This window comes from Oncorhynchus keta, unplaced genomic scaffold (assembly GCF_023373465.1).
Source record: "Oncorhynchus keta strain PuntledgeMale-10-30-2019 unplaced genomic scaffold, Oket_V2 Un_contig_18085_pilon_pilon, whole genome shotgun sequence".
Lineage (NCBI taxonomy): Eukaryota > Metazoa > Chordata > Actinopteri > Salmoniformes > Salmonidae > Oncorhynchus > Oncorhynchus keta.
In genome coordinates, this window is record NW_026280734.1 from 1 (window position 1) to 21138 (window position 21138).

The 21138-nt window shown below is 43.9% G+C and overlaps 3 long non-coding RNA genes across 5 annotated transcripts; all 3 read left to right on the forward strand.

The window, feature by feature from the left end:
- Window positions 1-80: 80 nt before the first annotated feature.
- On the forward strand, window positions 81-2194 carry LOC127920015 (uncharacterized). The gene is made up of 3 exons (XR_008104763.1): window positions 81-111; window positions 1012-1092; window positions 2156-2194. It is a non-coding gene; the product is annotated as an uncharacterized LOC127920015 (long non-coding RNA).
- Window positions 2195-14023: 11829 nt separating this feature from the next.
- LOC127920014 (uncharacterized) lies at window positions 14024-15474 on the forward strand. Its single transcript, XR_008104762.1, has 2 exons — window positions 14024-15223; window positions 15352-15474. It is a non-coding gene; the product is annotated as an uncharacterized LOC127920014 (long non-coding RNA).
- Window positions 15475-15714: 240 nt separating this feature from the next.
- LOC127920013 (uncharacterized) lies at window positions 15715-18987 on the forward strand. Of its 3 annotated transcripts, none has more exons than XR_008104760.1 (4): window positions 15715-16009; window positions 17022-17103; window positions 17745-17785; window positions 18844-18987. It is a non-coding gene; the product is annotated as an uncharacterized LOC127920013 (long non-coding RNA). The 3 variants fall into 3 exon arrangements; XR_008104761.1 differs by lacking the exon at window positions 17745-17785 and adding an exon at window positions 16576-16615 and having other exon boundaries at window positions 18844-18982; XR_008104759.1 differs by lacking the exon at window positions 17745-17785 and having other exon boundaries at window positions 18844-18982.
- Window positions 18988-21138: the final 2151 nt, after the last annotated feature.

Consider the following 21138-nt stretch of genomic DNA (forward strand, 5'->3'; position numbering starts at 1 on the left):
TGATGAATTCCACATTTTGTTGTTACACACATTTACACACAACATCCCATAATGACAAAGTGAAAACTACAATGTTATCTCCTATCACAGCCATTAAACTCTGCCAGTTAGGTTAGTATTGAGGAGTAACTATAATGTAGTTGATCCATCCTCAGTGTTCTCCTATCACAGCCATTAAACTCTGTCAGTTAGGTTAGTATTGAGGAGTAACTATAATGTAGTTGATCCATCCTCAGTTTTCTCCCATCACAGCCATTAAACTCTGCCAGTTAGGTTAGTATTGAGGAGTAACTATAATGTAGTTGATCCATCCTCAGTTTTCTCCTATCACAGCCATTATACTCTGTCAGTTAGGTTAGTATTGAGGAGTAACTATAATGTAGTTGATCCATCCTCAGTGTTCTCCTATCACAGCCATTAAACTCTGTCAGTTAGATTAGTATTGAGGAGTAACTATAATGTAGTTGATCCATCCTCAGTTTTCTCCTATCACAGCCATTATACTCTGTCAGTTAGGTTAGTATTGAGGAGTAACTATAATGTAGTTGATCCATCCTCAGTGTTCTCCTATCACAGCCATTATACTCTGTCAGTTAGGTTAGTATTGAGGAGTAACTATAATGTAGTTGATCCATCCTCAGTGTTCTCTTATCACAGCCATTAAACTCTGTCAGTTAGGTTAGTATTGAGAAGTAACTATAATGTTGTTGATCCATCCTCAGTGTTCTCTTATCACAGCCATTAAACTCTGTCAGTTAGGTTAGTATTGAGGAGTAACTATAATGTAGTTGATCCATCCTCAGTGTTCTCCTATCACAGCCATTAAACTCTGTCAGTTAGGTTAGTATTGAGGAGTAACTATAATGTAGTTGATCCATCCTCAGTGTTCTCCTATCACAGCCATTAAACTCTGTCAGTTAGGTTAGTATTGAGGAGTAACTATAATGTAGTTGATCCATCCTCAGTGTTCTCCTATCACAGCCATTAAACTCTGTCAGTTACTCTGGTTAGGTTAGTATTGAGGAGTAACTATAATGTAGTTGATCCATCCTCAGTTTTCTCCTATCACAGCCATTAAACTCTGCCAGTTAGGTTAGTATTGAGGAGTAACTATAATGTAGTTGATCCATCCTCAGTGTTCTCCTATCACAGCCATTAAACTCTGTCAGTTAGGTTAGTATTGAGGAGTAACTATAATGTAGTTGATCCATCCTCAGTGTTCTCCTATCACAGCCATTAAACTCTGTCAGTTAGGTTAGTATTGAGGAGTAACTATAATGTAGTTGATCCATCCTCAGTGTTCTCCTATCACAGCCATTCACAGCCATTAAACTCTGTCAGTTAGGTTAGTATTGAGGAGTAACTATAATGTAGTTGATCCATCCTCAGTGTTCTCCTATCACAGCCATTAAACTCTGTCAGTTAGGTTAGTATTGAGGAGTAACTATAATGTAGTTGATCCATCCTCAGTGTTCTCCTATCACAGCCATTAAACTCTGTCAGTTAGGTTAGTATTGAGGAGTAACTATAATGTAGTTGATCCATCCTCAGTGTTCTCCTATCACAGCCATTATACTCTGTCAGTTAGGTTAGTATTGAGGAGTAACTATAATGTAGTTGATCCATCCTCAGTGTTCTCCTATCACAGCCATTATACTCTGTCAGTTAGGTTAGTATTGAGGAGTAACTATAATGTAGTTGATCCATCCTCAGTTTTCTCCTATCACAGCCATTAAACTCTGTCAGTTAGGTTAGTATTGAGGAGTAACTATAATGTAGTTGATCCATCCTCAGTTTTCTCCTATCACAGCCATTATACTCTGTCAGTTAGGTTAGTATTGAGGAGTAACTATAATGTAGTTGATCCATCCTCAGTGTTCTCCTATCACAGCCATTAAACTCTGTCAGTTAGGTTAGTATTGAGGAGTAACTATAATGTAGTTGATCCATCCTCAGTGTTCTCCTATCACAGCCATTAAACTCTGTCAGTTAGGTTAGTATTGAGGAGTAACTATAATGTAGTTGATCCATCCTCAGTGTTCTCCTATCACAGCCATTATACTCTGTCAGTTAGGTTAGTATTGAGGAGTAACTATAATGTAGTTGATCCATCCTCAGTGTTCTCCTATCACAGCCATTAAACTCTGTCAGTTAGGTTAGTATTGAGGAGTAACTATAATGTTGTTGATCCATCCTCAGTGTTCTCCTATCACAGCCATTAAACTCTGCCAGTTAGGTTAGTATTGTGGAGTAACTATAATGTAGTTGATCCATCCTCAGTGTTCTCCTATCACAGCCATTATACTCTGTCAGTTAGGTTAGTATTGAGGAGTAACTATAATGTAGTTGATCCATCCTCAGTGTTCTCCTATCACAGCCATTAAACTCTGTCAGTTAGGTTAGTATTGAGGAGTAACTATAATGTAGTTGATCCATCCTCAGTTTTCTCCTATCACAGCCATTATACTCTGTCAGTTAGGTTAGTATTGAGGAGTAACTATAATGTAGTTGATCCATCCTCAGTGTTCTCCTATCACAGCCATTAAACTCTGTCAGTTAGGTTAGTATTGAGGAGTAACTATAATGTAGTTGATCCATCCTCAGTGTTCTCCTATCACAGCCATTAAACTCTGTCAGTTAGGTTAGTATTGAGGAGTAACTATAATGTAGTTGATCCATCCTCAGTTTTCTCCTATCACAGCCATTAAACTCTGTCAGTTAGGTTAGTATTGAGGAGTAACTATAATGTAGTTGATCCATCCTCAGTGTTCTCCTATCACAGCCATTAAACTCTGTCAGTTAGGTTAGTATTGAGGAGTAACTATAATGTAGTTGATCCATCCTCAGTGTTCTCCTATCACAGCCATTATACTCTGTCAGTTAGGTTAGTATTGAGGAGTAACTATAATGTAGTTGATCCATCCTCAGTGTTCTCCTATCACAGCCATTAAACTCTGTCATTTAGGTTAGTATTGAGGAGTAACTATAATGTAGTTGATCCATCCTCAGTGTTCTCCTATCACAGCCATTAAACTCTGTCATTTAGGTTAGTATTGAGGAGTAACTATAATGTAGTTGATCCATCCTCAGTGTTCTCCTATCACAGCCATTAAACTCTGTCAGTTAGGTTAGTATTGAGGAGTAACTATAATGTAGTTGATCCATCCTCAGTGTTCTCCTATCACAGCCATTATACTCTGTCAGTTAGGTTAGTATTGAGGAGTAACTATAATGTAGTTGATCCATCCTCAGTGTTCTCCTATCACAGCCATTATACTCTGTCAGTTAGGTTAGTATTGAGGAGTAACTATAATGTTGTTGATCCATCCTCAGTGTTCTCCGATCACAGCCATTATACTCTGTCAGTTAGGTTAGTATTGAGGAGTAACTATAATGTAGTTGATCCATCCTCAGTGTTCTCCTATCACAGCCATTATACTCTGTCAGTTAGGTTAGTATTGAGGAGTAACTATAATGTTGTTGATCCATCCTCAGTGTTCTCCTATCACAGCCATTATACTCTGTCAGTTAGGTTAGTATTGAGGAGTAACTATAATGTAGTTGATCCATCCTCAGTGTTCTCCTATCACAGCCATTAAACTCTGTCAGTTAGGTTAGTATTGAGGAGTAACTATAATGTTGTTGATCCATCCTCAGTTTTCTCCTATCACAGCCATTATACTCTGTCAGTTAGGTTAGTATTGAGGAGTAACTATAATGTAGTTGATCCATCCTCAGTGTTCTCCTATCACAGCCATTATACTCTGTCAGTTAGGTTAGTATTGAGGAGTAACTATAATGTAGTTGATCCATCCTCAGTGTTCTCCTATCACAGCCATTAAACTCTGTCAGTTAGGTTAGTATTGAGGAGTAACTATAATGTAGTTGATCCATCCTCAGTTTTCTCCTATCACAGCCATTATACTCTGTCAGTTAGGTCAGTATTGAGGAGTAACTATAATGTAGTTGATCCATCCTCAGTGTTCTCCTATCACAGCCATTATACTCTGTCAGTTAGGTTAGTATTGAGGAGTAACTATAATGTAGTTGATCCATCCTCAGTGTTCTCCTATCACAGCCATTATACTCTGTCAGTTAGGTTAGTATTGAGGAGTAACTATAATGTAGTTGATCCATCCTCAGTGTTCTCCTATCACAGCCATTAAACTCTGTCAGTTAGGTTAGTATTGAGGAGTAACTATAATGTAGTTGATCCATCCTCAGTGTTCTCCTATCACAGCCATTATACTCTGTCATTTAGGTTAGTATTGAGGAGTAACTATAATGTAGTTGATCCATCCTCAGTGTTCTCCTATCACAGCCATTAAACTCTGTCAGTTAGGTTAGTATTGAGGAGTAACTATAATGTAGTTGATCCATCCTCAGTTCTCCTATCACAGCCATTAAACTCTGTCATTTAGGTCAGTATTGAGGAGTAACTATAATGTAGTTGATCCATCCTCAGCGTTCTCCTATCACAGCCATTAAACTCTGTCAGTTAGGTTAGTATTGAGGAGTAACTATAATGTAGTTGATCCATCCTCAGTGTTCTCCTATCACAGCCATTAAACTCTGTCAGTTAGGTTAGTATTGAGGAGTAACTATAATGTAGTTGATCCATCCTCAGTTCTCCTATCACAGCCATTATACTCTGTCAGTTAGGTTAGTATTGAGGAGTAACTATAATGTAGTTGATCCATCCTCAGTGTTCTCCTATCACAGCCATTAAACTCTGTCAGTTAGGTTAGTATTGAGGAGTAACTATAATGTAGTTGATCCATCCTCAGTTTTCTCCTATCACAGCCATTAAACTCTGTCAGTTAGGTTAGTATTGAGGAGTAACTATAATGTTGTTGATCCATCCTCAGTGTTCTCCTATCACAGCCATTATACTCTGTCAGTTAGGTTAGTATTGAGGAGTAACTATAATGTAGTTGATCCATCCTCAGTGTTCTCCTATCACAGCCATTAAACTCTGCCAGTTAGGTTAGTATTGAGGAGTAACTATAATGTAGTTGATCCATCCTCAGTTTTCTCCTATCACAGCCATTAAACTCTGCCAGTTAGGTTAGTATTGAGGAGTAACTATAATGTAGTTGATCCATCCTCAGTGTTCTCCTATCACAGCCATTATACTCTGTCAGTTAGGTTAGTATTGAGGAGTAACTATAATGTAGTTGATCCATCCTCAGTGTTCTCCTATCACAGCCATTATACTCTGTCAGTTAGGTTAGTATTGAGGAGTAACTATAATGTAGTTGATCCATCCTCAGTGTTCTCCTATCACAGCCATTATACTCTGTCAGTTAGGTTAGTATTGAGGAGTAACTATAATGTAGTTGATCCATCCATCACAGCCATTATACTCTGCAACTGTTTTTAAGTCACCATTGGCCTCATGCTGAAATCAATGAGAGGTTTCCTTCCTCTCCGGCAACTAAGTTAGGAAGACGCCTGTATCTTTGTAGTGACTGGGTGTATTGATACACCATCCAAAGTGTAGTTAATAACTTCACCATGTTCAAAGGGATATTCAATGTCTGCTTTTTAAACGTTGACCCATCTAGGGGTTGTGGAGTAACAGAGTGCATTTAGAAAGTAACCTACCAACCCTGTCGACCAATAGGAGCCCTTTGTGAGGCAGTAGAAAACCTCCCTGGTCTTTATGGTTGAATCTGTGTTTGTAATTCACCGAGGGACCTTACAGGGACCACACACGCATAGTACACACCCCCCTCTCTCTCTCTCTCCCCCAACAGGAGACGTCTCTTCCTCGTGTGTTTAAGTTGTTCAGAGCTCTGGGTCTCAGGCACCTGGTGGTAGTGGACAGCGAGAACAGGGTGAGTTACTGTGTGTGTGTGTGTACCCCTATGGTACTGTGTGTGTGTGTGTGTGTGTGTGTGTGTGTGTGTGTGTGTGTGTGTGTGTGTGTGTGTGTGTACCCCTACGGTACTGCGTGATAATATATGTGTATATATATGAGCTGGTGTGTATAGGTACAACTATATAGATGTTCTATGTGTTAATAGCAGATATTCAATATTTTGTTCAGAATTAATTTTTCTACAAATTATGTCCTATTCCCTACATAGTGTCCTTAAACCACCTGGGACCAGTCCCTGTTCTCTAATGATAATGTAGAATTCCCTATATAGTGTCCTTAAACCACCTGGGACCAGTCCCTGTTCTCTAATGATGATGATAATGTAGTATTCCCTATATAGTGTCCTTAAACCACCTGGGACCAGTCCCTGTTCTCTAATGATAATGTATTATTCCCTATATAGTGTCCTTAAACCACCTGGGACCAGTCCCTGTTCTCTAATGATGATGATAATGTAGTATTCCCTATATAGTGTCCTTAAACCACCTGGGACCAGTCCCTGTTCTCTAATGATGATGATAATGTAGTATTCCCTATATAGTGTCCTTAAACCACCTGGGACCAGTCCCTGTTCTCTAATGATAATGATAATGTCCTATTCCCTATATAGTGTCCTTAAACCACCTGGGACCAGTCCCTGTTCTCTAATGATGATGATAATGTAGTATTCCCTATATAGTGTCCTTAAACCACCTGGGACCAGTCCCTGTTCTCTAATGATGATGATAATGTAGTATTCCCTATATAGTGTCCTTAAACCACCTGGGACCAGTCCCTGTTCTCTAATGATAATGTCCTATTCCCTATATAGTGTCCTTAAACCACCTGGGACCAGTCCCTGTTCTCTAATGATGATGATAATGTAGTATTCCCTATATAGTGTCCTTAAACCACCTGGGACCAGTCCCTGTTCTCTAATGATAATGTCCTATTCCCTATATAGTGTCCTTAAACCACCTGGGACCAGTCCCTGTTCTCTGATGATAATGTCCTATTCCCTATATAGTGTCCTTAAACCACCTGGGACCAGTCCCTGTTCTCTAATGATGATGATAATGTAGTATTCCCTACATATAGGTTGTAGTTATAACCTGTCTCTTCTCTCTATAGGTTGTAGTTATAACCTGTCTCTTCTCTCTATAGGTTGTAGTTATAACCTGTCTCTTCTCTCTATAGGTTGTAGTTATAACCTGTCTCTTCTCTCTATAGGTTGTAGTTATAACCTGTCTCTTCTCTCTATAGGTTGTAGTTATAACCTGTCTCTTCTCTCTATAGGTTGTAGTTATAACCTGTCTCTTCTCTCTATAGGTTGTAGTTATAACCTGTCTCTTCTCTCTATAGGTTGTAGTTATAACCTGTCTCTTCTCTCTATAGGTTGTAGTTATAACCTGTCTCTTCTCTCTATAGGTTGTAGTTATAACCTGTCTCTTCTCTCTATAGGTTGTAGTTATAACCTGTCTCTTCTCTCTATAGGTTGTAGTTATAACCTGTCTCTTCTCTCTATAGGTTGTAGTTATAACCTGTCTCTTCTCTCTATAGGTTGTAGTTATAACCTGTCTCTACTCTCTATAGGTTGTAGTTATAACCTGTCTCTTCTCTCTATAGGTTGTAGTTATAACCTGTCTCTTCTCTCTATAGGTTGTAGTTATAACCTGTCTCTTCTCTCTATAGGTTGTAGTTATAACCTGTCTCTTCTCTCTATAGGTTGTAGTTATAACCTGTCTCTTCTCTCTATAGGTTGTAGTTATAACCTGTCTCTTCTCTCTATAGGTTGTAGTTATAACCTGTCTCTTCTCTCTATAGGTTGTAGTTATAACCTGTCTCTTCTCTCTATAGGTTGTAGTTATAACCTGTCTCTTCTCTCTATAGGCTGTAGTTATAACCTGTCTCTTCTCTCTATAGGCTGTAGTTATAACCTGTCTCTTCTCTCTATAGGTTGTAGTTATAACCTGTCTCTTCTCTCTATAGGTTGTAGTTATAACCTGTCTCTTCTCTCTATAGGTTGTAGTTATAACCTGTCTCTTCTCTCTATAGGTTGTAGTTATAACCTGTCTCTTCTCTCTATAGGTCGTAGTTATAACCTGTCTCTTCTCTCTATAGGTTGTAGTTATAACCTGTCTCTTCTCTCTATAGGTTGTAGTTATAACCTGTCTCTTCTCTCTATAGGTTGTAGTTATAACCTGTCTCTTCTCTCTATAGGTTGTAGTTATAACTCTATAGGTTGTAGTTATCTCTTCTCTCTATAGGTTGTAGTTATAACCTGTCTCTTCTCTCTATAGGTTGTAGTTATAACCTGTCTCTACTCTCTATAGGTTGTAGTTATAACCTGTCTCTACTCTCTATAGGTTGTAGTTATAACCTGTCTCTTCTCTCTATAGGTTGTATAGGTTATAACCTGTCTCTTCTCTCTATAGGTTGTAGTTATAACCTGTCTCTTCTCTCTATAGGTTGTAGTTATAACCTGTCTCTTCTCTCTATAGGTTGTAGGTATAACCTGTCTCTTCTCTCTATAGGTTGTAGTTATAACCTGTCTCTTCTCTCTATAGGTTGTAGTTATAACCTGTCTCTTCTCTCTATAGGTTGTAGTTATAACCTGTCTCTTCTCTCTATAGGTTGTAGTTATAACCTGTCTCTTCTCTCTATAGGTTGTAGTTATAACCTGTCTCTTCTCTCTATAGGTTGTAGGTATAACCTGTCTCTTCTCTCTATAGGTTGTAGTTATAAGCTGTCTCTTCTCTCTATAGGTTGTAGTTATAACCTGTCTCTTCTCTCTATAGGTTGTAGTTATAACCTGTCTCTTTCTCTATAGGTTGTAGTTATAACCTGTCTCTTCTCTCTATAGGTTGTAGTTATAACCTGTCTCTTCTCTCTATAGGTTGTAGTTATAACCTGTCTCTTCTCTCTATAGGTTGTAGTTATAACCTGTCTCTTCTCTCTATAGGTTGTAGTTATAACCTGTCTCTTCTCTCTATAGGTTGTAGTTATAACCTGTCTCTTCTCTCTATAGGTTGTAGTTATAACCTGTCTCTTCTCTCTATAGGTTGTAGTTATAACCTGTCTCTTCTCTCTATAGGTTGTAGTTATAACCTGTCTCTTCTCTCTATAGGTTGTAGTTATAACCTGTCTCTTCTCTCTATAGGTTGTAGTTATAACCTGTCTCTTCTCTCTATAGGTTGTAGTTATAACCTGTCTCTTCTCTCTATAGGTTGTAGTTATAACCTGTCTCTTCTCTCTATAGGTTGTAGTTATAACCTGTCTCTACTCTCTATAGGTTGTAGTTATAACCTGTCTCTTCTCTCTATAGGTTGTAGTTATAACCTGTCTCTTCTCTCTATAGGTTGTAGTTATAACCTGTCTCTTCTCTCTATAGGTTGTAGTTATAACCTGTCTCTTCTCTCTATAGGTTGTAGTTATAACCTGTCTCTTCTCTCTATAGGTTGTAGTTATAACCTGTCTCTTCTCTCTATAGGTTGTAGTTATAACCTGTCTCTTCTCTCTATAGGTTGTAGTTATAACCTGTCTCTTCTCTCTATAGGTTGTAGTTATAACCTGTCTCTTCTCTCTATAGGTTGTAGGTATAACCTGTCTCTTCTCTCTATAGGTTGTAGGTATAACCTGTCTCTTCTCTCTATAGGTTGTAGTTATAACCTGTCTCTACTCTCTATAGGTTGTAGTTATAACCTGTCTCTTCTCTCTATAGGTTGTAGTTATAACCTGTCTCTACTCTCTATAGGTTGTAGTTATAACCTGTCTCTTCTCTCTATAGGTTGTAGGTATAACCTGTCTCTTCTCTCTATAGGTTGTAGTTATAACCTGTCTCTTCTCTCTATAGGTTGTAGTTATAACCTGTCTCTTCTCTCTATAGGTTGTAGTTATAACCTGTCTCTCTCTCTCTATAGGTTGTAGTTATAACCTGTCTCTTCTCTCTATAGGTTGTAGTTATAACCTGTCTCTACTCTCTATAGGTTGTAGTTATAGGTTGTTGTAGTTATAACCTGTCTCTCTCTCTATAGGTTGTAGTTATAACCTGTCTCTTCTCTCTATAGGTTGTAGTTATAACCTGTCTCTTTCTCTATAGGTTGTAGTTATAACCTGTCTCTACTCTCTATAGGTTGTAGTTATAACCTGTCTCTTCTCTCTATAGGTTGTAGTTATAACCTGTCTCTTCTCTCTATAGGTTGTAGTTATAACCTGTCTCTTCTCTCTATAGGTTGTAGTTATAACCTGTCTCTACTCTCTATAGGTTGTAGTTATAACCTGTCTCTTCTCTCTATAGGTTGTAGGTATAACCTGTCTCTTCTCTCTATAGGTTGTAGTTATAACCTGTCTCTTCTCTCTATAGGTTGTAGTTATAACCTGTCTCTTCTCTCTATAGGTTGTAGTTATAACCTGTCTCTACTCTCTATAGGTTGTAGTTATAACCTGTCTCTTCTCTCTATAGGTCGTAGTTATAACCTGTCTCTTCTCTCTATAGGTTGTAGTTATAACCTGTCTCTTCTCTCTATAGGTTGTAGGTATAACCTGTCTCTTCTCTCTATAGGTTGTAGGTATAACCTGTCTCTTCTCTCTATAGGTTGTAGTTATAACCTGTCTCTTCTCTCTATAGGTCGTAGGTCTGGTGACCAGGAAGGACTTGGCTCGCTACCACCTGGGGAAACACGGACTGGAGGAGATGCAACTGGCTCAGACATGAAACACATCCTACTATTATTATTACCACACACACGACCGAGAGACTACACTGGTCACCTGTTGCCTAGTTACCTGTGAGACCCCCCAATCTATGCATTCTGATTATCCCGGGTTAGAGGTCAGGGGTCCTTGTCAATCACCGATGCCAAACAGTCCGTTTGACTTTCAACATAACAGCATAACAACTACAGCCTCTCTCTCTCTCTCTCTCTCTCTCTCTCTCTCTCTCTCTCTCTCGCCCTCTCTCTCTCTCTCGCCCTCTTTCTCTCTCTCGCCTCTTCTCTCTCTCTCGCCTCTCTCTCTCTCTCTCTCGCCCTCTCTCTCTCTCTCGCCCTCTCTCTCTCTCTCTCTCGCCCTCTCTCTCGCCTCTCTCTCTCTCTCTCTCTCTCTCGCCCTCTCTCTCTCTCTCGCCTCTCTCTCTCTCGCCCTCTCTCTCTCTCTCGCCCTCTTTCTCTCTCGCCTCTCTCTCTCTCTCTCTCTCTCTCGCCCTTTCTCTCTCTCTCGCCCTCTTTCTCTCTCTCTCGCCCTCTCTCTCTCTCGCCCTCTCTCTCTCTCGCCCTCTTTCTCTCTGTCTCTGTCTCTTTCTCTCTCTCTCTGTCTCTCTCTCTGTCTCTCTCTCTCTCTCTCTCTCAACAAGGCTATAATGCTTTATTAGACTTGTGTTTCTGTGGTTTTATAATGATTCTGACTTTATAATGATTCAACTGTCTGTTGATAAGTGGCCTTATCGAAAGCCATTATGACGTCATGAGTTTACAAGGCATTATAAGGGCTCCTATAGATGCGCTATAATGCATCATAAGGGCTCCTATAGATGCGCTATAATGCATTATAAGGGCTCCTATAGATGCGCTATAATGCATTATAAGGGCTCCTATAGATGCGCTATAATGCATTATAAGGGCTCCTATAGATGCGCTATAATGCATTATAAGGGTTCCTATAGATGCGCTATAATGCATTATAAGGGTTCCTATAGATGCGCTATAATGCATTATAAGGGCTCCTATAGATGCGCTATAATGCATTATAAGGGCTCCTATAGATGCGCTATAATGCATTATAAGGGCTCCTATAGATGCACTATAATGCATTATAAGGGCTCCTATAGATGCACTATAATGCATTATAAGGGCTCCTATAGATGCGCTATAATGCATTATAAGGGCTCCTATAGATGCGCTATAATGCATTATAAGGGCTCCTATAGATGCGCTATAATGCATTATAAGGGTTCCTATAGATGCGCTATAATGCATTATAAGGGTTCCTATAGATGCGCTATAATGCATTATAAGGGCTCCTATAGATGCGCTATAATGCATTATAAGGGCTCCTATAGATGCGTTATAATGCATTATAATGGCTCCTATAGATGCACTATAATGCATTATAAGGGCTTCTATAGATGTGCTGTAATGCATTATAAGGGCTCCTATAGATGCACTATAATGCATTATAAGGGCTCCTATAGATGCGCTATAATGCATCATAAGGGCTCCTATAGATGTGCTGTAATGCATTATAAGGGCTCCTATAGATGCGCTATAATGCATCATAAGGGCTCCTATAGATGCACTATAATGCATCATAAGGGCTCCTATAGATGTGCTATAATGCATCATAAGGGCTCCTATAGATGCGCTATAATGCATCATACCTGTTGGCGCTTTAATGAAGACTCTCCCTGACGCAACACGTTAAGCCTGCTGATAAATCTGATTTGCACTGTGTGAAATGAAGGAGATGAAGAAGGAACGCTTTTATTTATTCTGGACTTGTTTTAAAGTAGTCTGTCGACCCCACTGGGAGAGGCTGCTGAGACTACAGACCTTTTCTTCATGGTTTCTGTTGGGAGACTTCATTCAGTAGGAAATGACGCGAGGTCAGAATTTGCAGTTATGTTTTGTATTTTGCGGAGGTTTCCCAACGTGGAATTAGAATGAATGTATTGAAATGAATAGAAATGAATTGTTATTGATGGATCGCTCCTGGTGACAGTTGGACTGCAGTGGTCGTCTGCGTCCACTAGGGGGGGTTGTTGAGGTCTGTAGCTTTCCTAGCAGGACACGGTGGTTGTGGGATTGAAATGAAGGTATTTATGACCGTGTATACAACATGTACATGGGCAGGGGTTTCTCCTGACATAACCTAACCAGGGAAACCTCTGGGCTGGGGTTGGGCGCTACCCACACTTCCATACTGTTCCTGTACCATACTGGGGCGTACGGTACGACCAGAAGTGCACACAAAGACACTATTTCAAATGATTATTATTTTTTATTATTTTAAACTTTTTACGATATGGAAAATCATACCGTGGGTATTTTGAGATACCCTGGTATACAGTATATCGGCCTACTCTGGACCCTCAGTATATACTACTGCCTGTATAGGTATATTGGCCTACTCTGGACCCTCAGTATATACTACTGCCTGTATAGGTATATTGGCCTACTCTGGACCCTCAGTATATACTACTGCCTGTATAGGTATATCGGCCTACTCTGGACCCTCAGTATATACTACTGCCTGTATAGGGATGTTACGAACTCTGCTTGTGTTCTAGATGGAACCCTATATAGTTCACTATATCTCTCTCTCTGTCTGTCTGTCTCCCTCTCTCTCTGTCTCTCTCCCTCTCGGTCTGCCTGTCTCTCTCCCTCTCGGTCTGTTTGTCTCTCTCCCTCTCGGTCTGTCTGTCTCTCTCCCTCTCGGTCTGTCTGTCTCTCTCCCTCTCCCTCTCGGTCTGTCTGTCTCTCTCCCTCCCTCTCGGTCTGTCTGTCTCTCTCCCTCCCTCTCGGTCTGTCTGTCTCTCTCCCTCCCTCTCGGTCTGTCTGTCTCTCTCCCTCCCTCTCGGTCTGTCTGTCTCTCTCCCTCCCTCTCGGTCTGTCTGTCTCTCTCCCTCCCTCTCGGTCTGTCTGTCTCTCTCCCTCCCTCTCGGTCCGTCTGTCTGCCCTCTCCCTCCCTCTCGGTCTGTCTGTCTGCCTCTCCCTCCGTCTCTCTCCCTCCCTCTCGGTCTGTCTGTCTGTCTGTCTGTCTGTCTGTCTGTCTGTCTGTCTGTCTGTCTGTCTGTCTGTCTCGTCTGTCTGTCTGTCTGTCTGTCTGTCTGTCTGTCTGTCTGTCGTTCGTCTGTCTGTCTGTCTGTCTGTCGTGTCTGTCTGTCTGTCTGTCTGTCTGTCTGTCTGTCTGTTCGTCTGTCTGTCTGTCTGTCTCGTCTGTCTGTCTGTCTGTCTGTCTGTTCGTCGTCTGTCCCGTCTGTCGTCTGTCTGTCTGTCTGTCGTCTGTCTGTCTCGTCTGTCTGTCTGTCTGTCTGTCGTGTCTGTCTGTCTGTCTGTCTGTCTGTCTGTCTGTCTGTCTGTCTGTCTGTCTGTCTGTCTGTCTGTCTGTCTGTCTGTCTGTCTGTCTGTCTGTCTGACACATTCTATTTATTTTCTCTAGATGTTTTGCACTCTGACCTCCTGCTATAGAAACATATACATGTACATTGTCAATGTAAAAATCAAAAATTCCCTGATGTGAAAACACAAGTCCATCTGAATGACAACATGCAGACAGGGTCTAAAGTAGTGCACTATATAGGGAGTAGGGTGCCATGGGGCTCTGGTCTAAAGTAGTGCACTATATAGGGAGTAGGGTGCCATGGGGCTCTGGTCTAAAGTAGTGCACTATATAGGGAGTAGGGTGCCATGGGGCTCTGGTCTAAAGTAGTGCACTATATAGGGAGTAGGGTGCCATGGGGCTCTGGTCTAAAGTAGTGCACTATATAGGGAGTAGGGTGCCATGGGGCTCTGGTCTAAAGTAGTGCACTATATATATGGAATAGGGTGCCATGGGGTTCTGGTCTAAAGTAGTGCACTATGTAGGGAATAGGGTGCCATGTGAGATACAGGTGGTCTGTTTGTATTTCAGTTGGTGTGTCAGTCTTTACTAGCCAGGATGCCAGATATGTTTGTTGTGACTGTCTGTGTAGAAGCTGGAGACGGGCTGGTGTAACCTGGCAACCCGGCTGGATCATTTCCAACAGGGATGACTAATCGTCTCTACAAAAAGGTCTGCTGTATCGCCTGGCAACCGACGATTTCTAGAATGGAAATCCATACTAGACCGTCTGATTGGTCCATCCCATCGGTTTCTGGGACCAGAGCCAGAACACGTGTGGCTGTAGCTTCATTTTCATGCTCTGATTGGTTAGAGATGATCCAATCGCTGATGAGGACTTCATTTTGATACTCTGATTGGTTAGAGATGATCCAATCACTGATGAGGACTTCATTTTGATGCTCTGATTGGTTAGAGATGATCCAATTGCTGATGAGGACTTCATTTTGATGCTCTGATTGGTTAGAGATGATCCAATTGCTGATGAGGACTTCATTTTGATGCTCTGATTGGTTAGAGATGATCCAATCGCTGATGAGGACTTCATTTTGATGCTCTGATTGGTTAGAGATGATCCAATCGTTGATGACGACTTCATTTTGATACTCTGATTGGTTAGAGATGATCCAATCACTGATGACGACTTTGTTTTGGTACAACAGCCCTCATTTTGACATCGCCACAAACCTACTTCAGCGATGTCAGCCTCAGACTGAAGTAAGTAGGGAACGTAAAACAGAGGAGGGATTCGGTTTGTGTCGTCAGGTCGACCTGCTGTTAGTGCCGGCTTTAGTTCCAGCCAAGCGAGGGATTCAGTTTGTGTCGTCAGGTCGAACTGCTGTTAGTGTCGGCTTTAGTTCCAGCCAAGCGAGGGATTCGGTTTGTGTCGTCAGGTCGACCTGCTGTTAGTGCCGGCTTTAGTTCCAGCCAAGCGCTACCAGAACCGGACTCAACTGATCTCTGACATGCATAGATAATGATTGATAAGAGGTTCTGTAATAAAGACGTTGATTAGATCAATGAGTTGTTACTGTTGAGTCGGAGCAAAAACCTGCAGCTGTAGGGTCAGATTAGACCCCCTGGTTAGACTCCAAACTGCTGTAGGGTCAGATTAGACCCCCTGGTTTGACTCCAAACAGCTGTAGGGTCAGATTAGACCCCCTGGTTTGACTCCAAACAGCTGTAGGGTCAGATTAGACCCCCTGGTTTGACTCCAAACAGCTGTAGGGTCAGATTGGACCCTGGTTAGACTCAAACAGCTGTAGGGTCAGATTGGACCCCTGGTTAGACCCCAAACAGCTGTAGGGTCAGATTGGACCCCCTGGTTTGACCCCAAACAGCTGTAGGGTCAGATTGGACCCCCTGGTTTGACCCCAAACAGCTGTAGGGTCAGATTGGACCCCCTGGTTTGACCCCAAACAGCTGTAGGGTCAGATTAGACCCCCTGGTTAGACTCCAAACAGCTGTAGGGTCAGATTAGACCCCCTGGTTTGACTCCAAACAGCTGTAGGGTCAGATTGGACCCCCTGGTTTGACCCCAAACAGCTGTAGGTTCAGATTGGACCCCTGGTTAGACTCCAAACAGCTGTAGGGTCAGATTAGACCCCTGGTTTGACTCCAAACAGCTGTAGGGTCAGATTGGACCCCCTGGTGTGACTCCAAACAGCTGTAGGGTCAGATTGGACCCCCTGGTTAGACTCCAAACAGCTGTAGGTTCAGATTAGACCCCTGGTTTGACTCCAAACAGCTGTAGGGTCAGATTAGACCCCCTGGTGTGACTCCAAACAGCTGTAGGGTCAGATTAGACCCCTGGTTTGACTCCAAACAGCTGTAGGTTCAGATTAGACCCCCTGGTTTGACTCCAAACAGCTGTAGGGTCAGATTAGACCCCCTGGTGTGACTCCAAACAGCTGTAGGGTCAGATTAGACCCCCTGGTTAGACTCCAAACAGCTGTAGGGTCAGATTGGACCCCTGGTTAGACTCCAAACAGCTGTAGGGTCAGATTAGACCCCTGGTTTGACTCCAAACAGCTGTAGGGTCAGATTGGACCCCTGGTTTGACTCCAAACAGCTGTAGGGTCAGATTGGACCCCTGGTTAGACTCCAAACAGCTGTAGGGTCAGATTGGACCCCTGGTTTGACCCCAAACAGCTGTAGGTTCAGATTGGACCCCTGGTTTGACCCCAAACAGCTGTAGGGTCAGATTGGACCCCCTGGTTTGACTCCAAACAGCTGTAGGGTCAGATTAGACCCCCTGGTGTGACACCAAACAGCTGTAGGGTCAGATTAGACCCCTGGTTTGACTCCAAACAGCTGTAGGGTCAGATTAGACCCCTGGTTTGACCCCAAACAGCTGTAGGTTCAGATTGGACCCCCTGGTTAGACTCCAAACAGCTGTAGGGTCAGATTGGACCCCTGGTGTGACTCCAAACAGCTGTAGGGTCAGATTATACGCCCTGGTTTGACTCCAAACAGCTGTAGGGTCAGATTAGACCCCCTGGTTAGACTCCAAACAGCTGTAGGGTGAGATTAGACCCCCTGGTTTGACTCCGAATAGCTGTAGGGTCAGATTGGACCCCCTGGTTTGACCCCAAACAGCTGTAGGGTCAGATTGGACCCCCTGGTTTGACCCCAAACAGCTGTAGGTTCAGATTGGACCCCTGGTTAGACTCCAAACAGCTGTAGGGTCAGATTAGACCCCCTGGTTTGTCTCCAAACAGCTGTAGGGTCAGATTAGACCCCCTGGTTAGACTCCAAACAGCTGTAGGATCAGATTGGACCCCTGGTTAGACTCCAAACAGCTGTAGGTTCAGATTAGACCCCCTGGTTTGACTCCAAACAGCTGTAGGGTCAGATTAGACCCCTGGTGTGACTCCAAACAGCTGTAGGGTCAGATTAGACCCCCTGGTTAGACTCCAAACAGCTGTAGGGTCAGATTAGACCCCCTGGTTAGACTCCAAACAGCTGTAGGGTCAGATTAGACCCCCTGGTTTGACTCCAAACAGCTGTAGGGTCAGATTGGACCCCTGGTTTGACTCCAAACAGCTGTAGGGTCAGATTGGACCCTGGTTGACTCCAAACAGCTGTAGGGTCAGATTGGACCCCTGGTTTGACCCCAAACAGCTGTAGGTTCAGATTGGACCCTGGTTTGACCCCAAACAGCTGTAGGGTCAGATTGGACCCTGGTTTGACTCCAAACAGCTGTAGGGTCAGATTAGACCCCTGGTGTGACACCAAACAGCTGTAGGGTCAGATTAGACCCTGGTTTGACTCCAAACAGCTGTAGGGTCAGATTAGACCCCCTGGTTTGACCCCAAACAGCTGTAGGTTCAGATTGGACCCCTGGTTAGACTCCAAACAGCTGTAGGGTCAGATTGGACCCCCTGGTTTGACTCCAAACAGCTGTAGGGTCAGATTAGACCCCCTGGTTTGACTCCAAACAGCTGTAGGGTCAGATTAGACCCCCTGGTTTGACTCCAAACAGCTGTAGGGTCAGATTAGACCCCCTGGTTTGACTCCAAACAGCTGTAGGGTCAGATTGGACCCCCTGGTTAGACTCCAAACAGCTGTAGGGTCAGATTGGACCCCCTGGTTAGACTCCAAACAGCTGTAGGGTCAGATTAGACCCCCTGGTTAGACTCCAAACAGCTGTAGGGTCAGATTAGACCCCCTGGTTAGACTCCAAACAGCTGTAGGGTCAGATTGGACCCCCTGGTTTGACCCCAAACAGCTGTAGGGTCAGATTAGACCCCTGGTTAGACTCCAAACAGCTGTAGGGTCAGATTGGACCCCCTGGTTAGACTCCAAACAGCTGTAGGGTCAGATTAGACCCCCTGGTTTGACTCCAAACAGCTGTAGGGTCAGATTAGACCCCCTGGTTTGACTCAAACAGCTGTAGGGTCAGATTAGACCCCCTGGTTAGACTCCAAACAGCTGTAGGGTCAGATTAGACCCCTGGTTTGACTCCAAACAGCGGTAGGGTCAGATTGGACCCCCTGGTTAGACTCCAAACAGCTGTAGGGTCAGATTGGACCCCTGGTTAGACTCCAAACAGCTGTAGGTTCAGATTGGACCCCCTGGTTAGACTCCAAACAGCTGTAGGGTCAGATTAGACCCCCTGGTTTGACTCCAAACAGCTGTAGGGTCAGATTGGACCACTGGTTTGACTCCAAACAGCTGTAGGGTCAGATTGGACCCCCTGGTTAGACTCCAAACAGCTGTAGGGTCAGATTAGACCCCCTGGTTTGACTCCAAACAGCTGTAGGGTCAGATTAGACCCCTGGTGTGACTCCAAACAGCTGTAGGTTCAGATTGGACCCCCTGGTTAGACTCCAAACAGCTGTAGGGTCAGATTGGACCCCTGGTTAGACTCCAAACAGCTGTAGGGTCAGATTAGACCCCCTGGTTAGACTCCAAACAGCTGTAGGGTCAGATTAGACCCCCTGGTTAGACTCCAAACAGCTGTAGGATCAGATTGGACCCCCTGGTTTGACCCCAAACAGCTGTAGGGTCAGATTGGACCCCTGGTTAGACCCCAAACAGCTGTAGGGTCAGATTGGACCCCCTGGTTTGACCCCAAACAGCTGTAGGGTCAGATTAGACCCCCTGGTTAGACTCCAAACAGCTGTAGGGTCTGGTTAGACTCCAAACAGCTGTAGGATCAGATTGGACCCCCTGGTTTGACCCCAAACAGCTGTAGGGTCAGATTGGACCCCTGGTTTGACCCCAAACAGCTGTAGGGTCAGATTGGACCCCCTGGTTTGACCCCAAACAGCTGTAGGGTCAGATTGGACCCCTGGTGTGACGCAAACAGCTGTAGGGTCAGATTAGACCCCCTGGTTTGACTCCAAACAGCTGTAGGGTCAGATTAGACCCCTGGTTTGACCCCAAACAGCTGTAGGTTCAGATTGGACCCCCTGGTTAGACTCCAAACAGCTGTAGGGTCAGATTGGACCCCCTGGTGTGACTCCAAACAGCTGTAGGGTCAGATTATACGCCCTGGTTTGACTCCAAACAGCTGTAGGGTCAGATTAGACCCCCTGGTTTGACTCCAAACAGCTGTAGGGTCAGATTGGACCCCCTGGTGTGACTCCAAACAGCTGTAGGTTCAGATTGGACCCCTGGTTAGACTCCAAACAGCTGTAGGGTCAGATTGGACCCCTGGTTAGACGCCAAACAGCTGTAGGGTCAGATTAGACCCCTCGTTAGACTCCAAACAGCTGTAGGGTCAGATTAGACCCCCCTGGTTAGACTCCAAACAGCTGTAGGGTCAGATTGGACCCCTGGTTAGACTCCAAACAGCTGTAGGGTCAGATTAGACCCCCTGGTTAGACTCCAAACAGCTGTAGGGTCAGATTGGACCCCCCTGGTTAGACTCCAAACAGCTGTAGGGTCAGATTAGACCCCCTGGTTTGACTCCAAACAGCTGTAGGGTCAGATTAGACCCCTGGTTTGACTCCAAACAGCTGTAGGGTCAGATTAGACCCCCTGGTTAGACTCCAAACAGCTGTAGGGTCAGATTAGACCCCTGGTTTGACTCCAAACAGCGGTAGGGTCAGATTGGACCCCCTGGTTAGACTCCAAACAGCGGTAGGGTCAGATTGGACCCCCCCTGGTTAGACTCCAAACAGCTGTAGGGTCAGATTAGACGCCCTGGTTTGACTCCAAACAGCTGTAGGGTCAGATTAGACCCCCTGGTTTGACTCCAAACAGCTGTAGGGTCAGATTGGACCACTGGTTAGACTCCAAACAGCTGTAGGGTCAGATTGGACCCCCTGGTTAGACTCCAAACAGCTGTAGGGTCAGATTAGACCCCTGGTTTGACTCCAAACAGCTGTAGGGTCAGATTGGACCCCCTGGTGTGACTCCAAACAGCTGTAGGTTCAGATTGGACCCCCTGGTTAGACTCCAAACAGCTGTAGGGTCAGATTGGACCCCTGGTTAGACTCCAAACAGCTGTAGGGTCAGATTAGACCCCTGGTTAGACTCCAAACAGCTGTAGGGTCAGATTAGACCCCCTGGTTAGACTCCAAACAGCTGTAGGGTCAGATTGGACCCCTGGTTAGACTCCAAACAGCTGTAGGGTCAGATTGGACCCCCTGGTTAGACTCCAAACAGCTGTAGGGTCAGATTGACCCCTGGTTAGACTCCAAACAGCTGTAGGGTCAGATTAGACGCCCTGGTTTGACTCCAAACAGCTGTAGGGTCAGATTAGACCCCCTGGTTTGACTCCAAACAGCTGTAGGGTCAGATTGGACCACTGGTTTGACTCCAAACAGCTGTAGGGTCAGATTGGACCCCCTGGTTAGACTCCAAACAGCTGTAGGGTCAGATTAGACCCCCTGGTTTGACTCCAAACAGCTGTAGGGTCAGATTAGACCCCTGGTGTGACTCCAAACAGCTGTAGGGTCATATTGGACCCCCTGGTTTGACTCCAAACAGTTGTAGGGTCAGATTAGACCCCTGGTTTGACTCAAACAGCTGTAGGGTCAGATTGGACCCCTGGTTTGACCCCAAACAGCTGTAGGGTCAGATTGGACCCCTGGTTTGACCCCAAACAGCTGTAGGGTCAGATTGGACCCCCTGGTTAGACCCCAAACAGCTGTAGGGTCAGATTGGACCCCCTGGTTAGACTCAAACAGCTGTAGGGTCAGATTGGACCCCTGGTTAGACTCCAAACA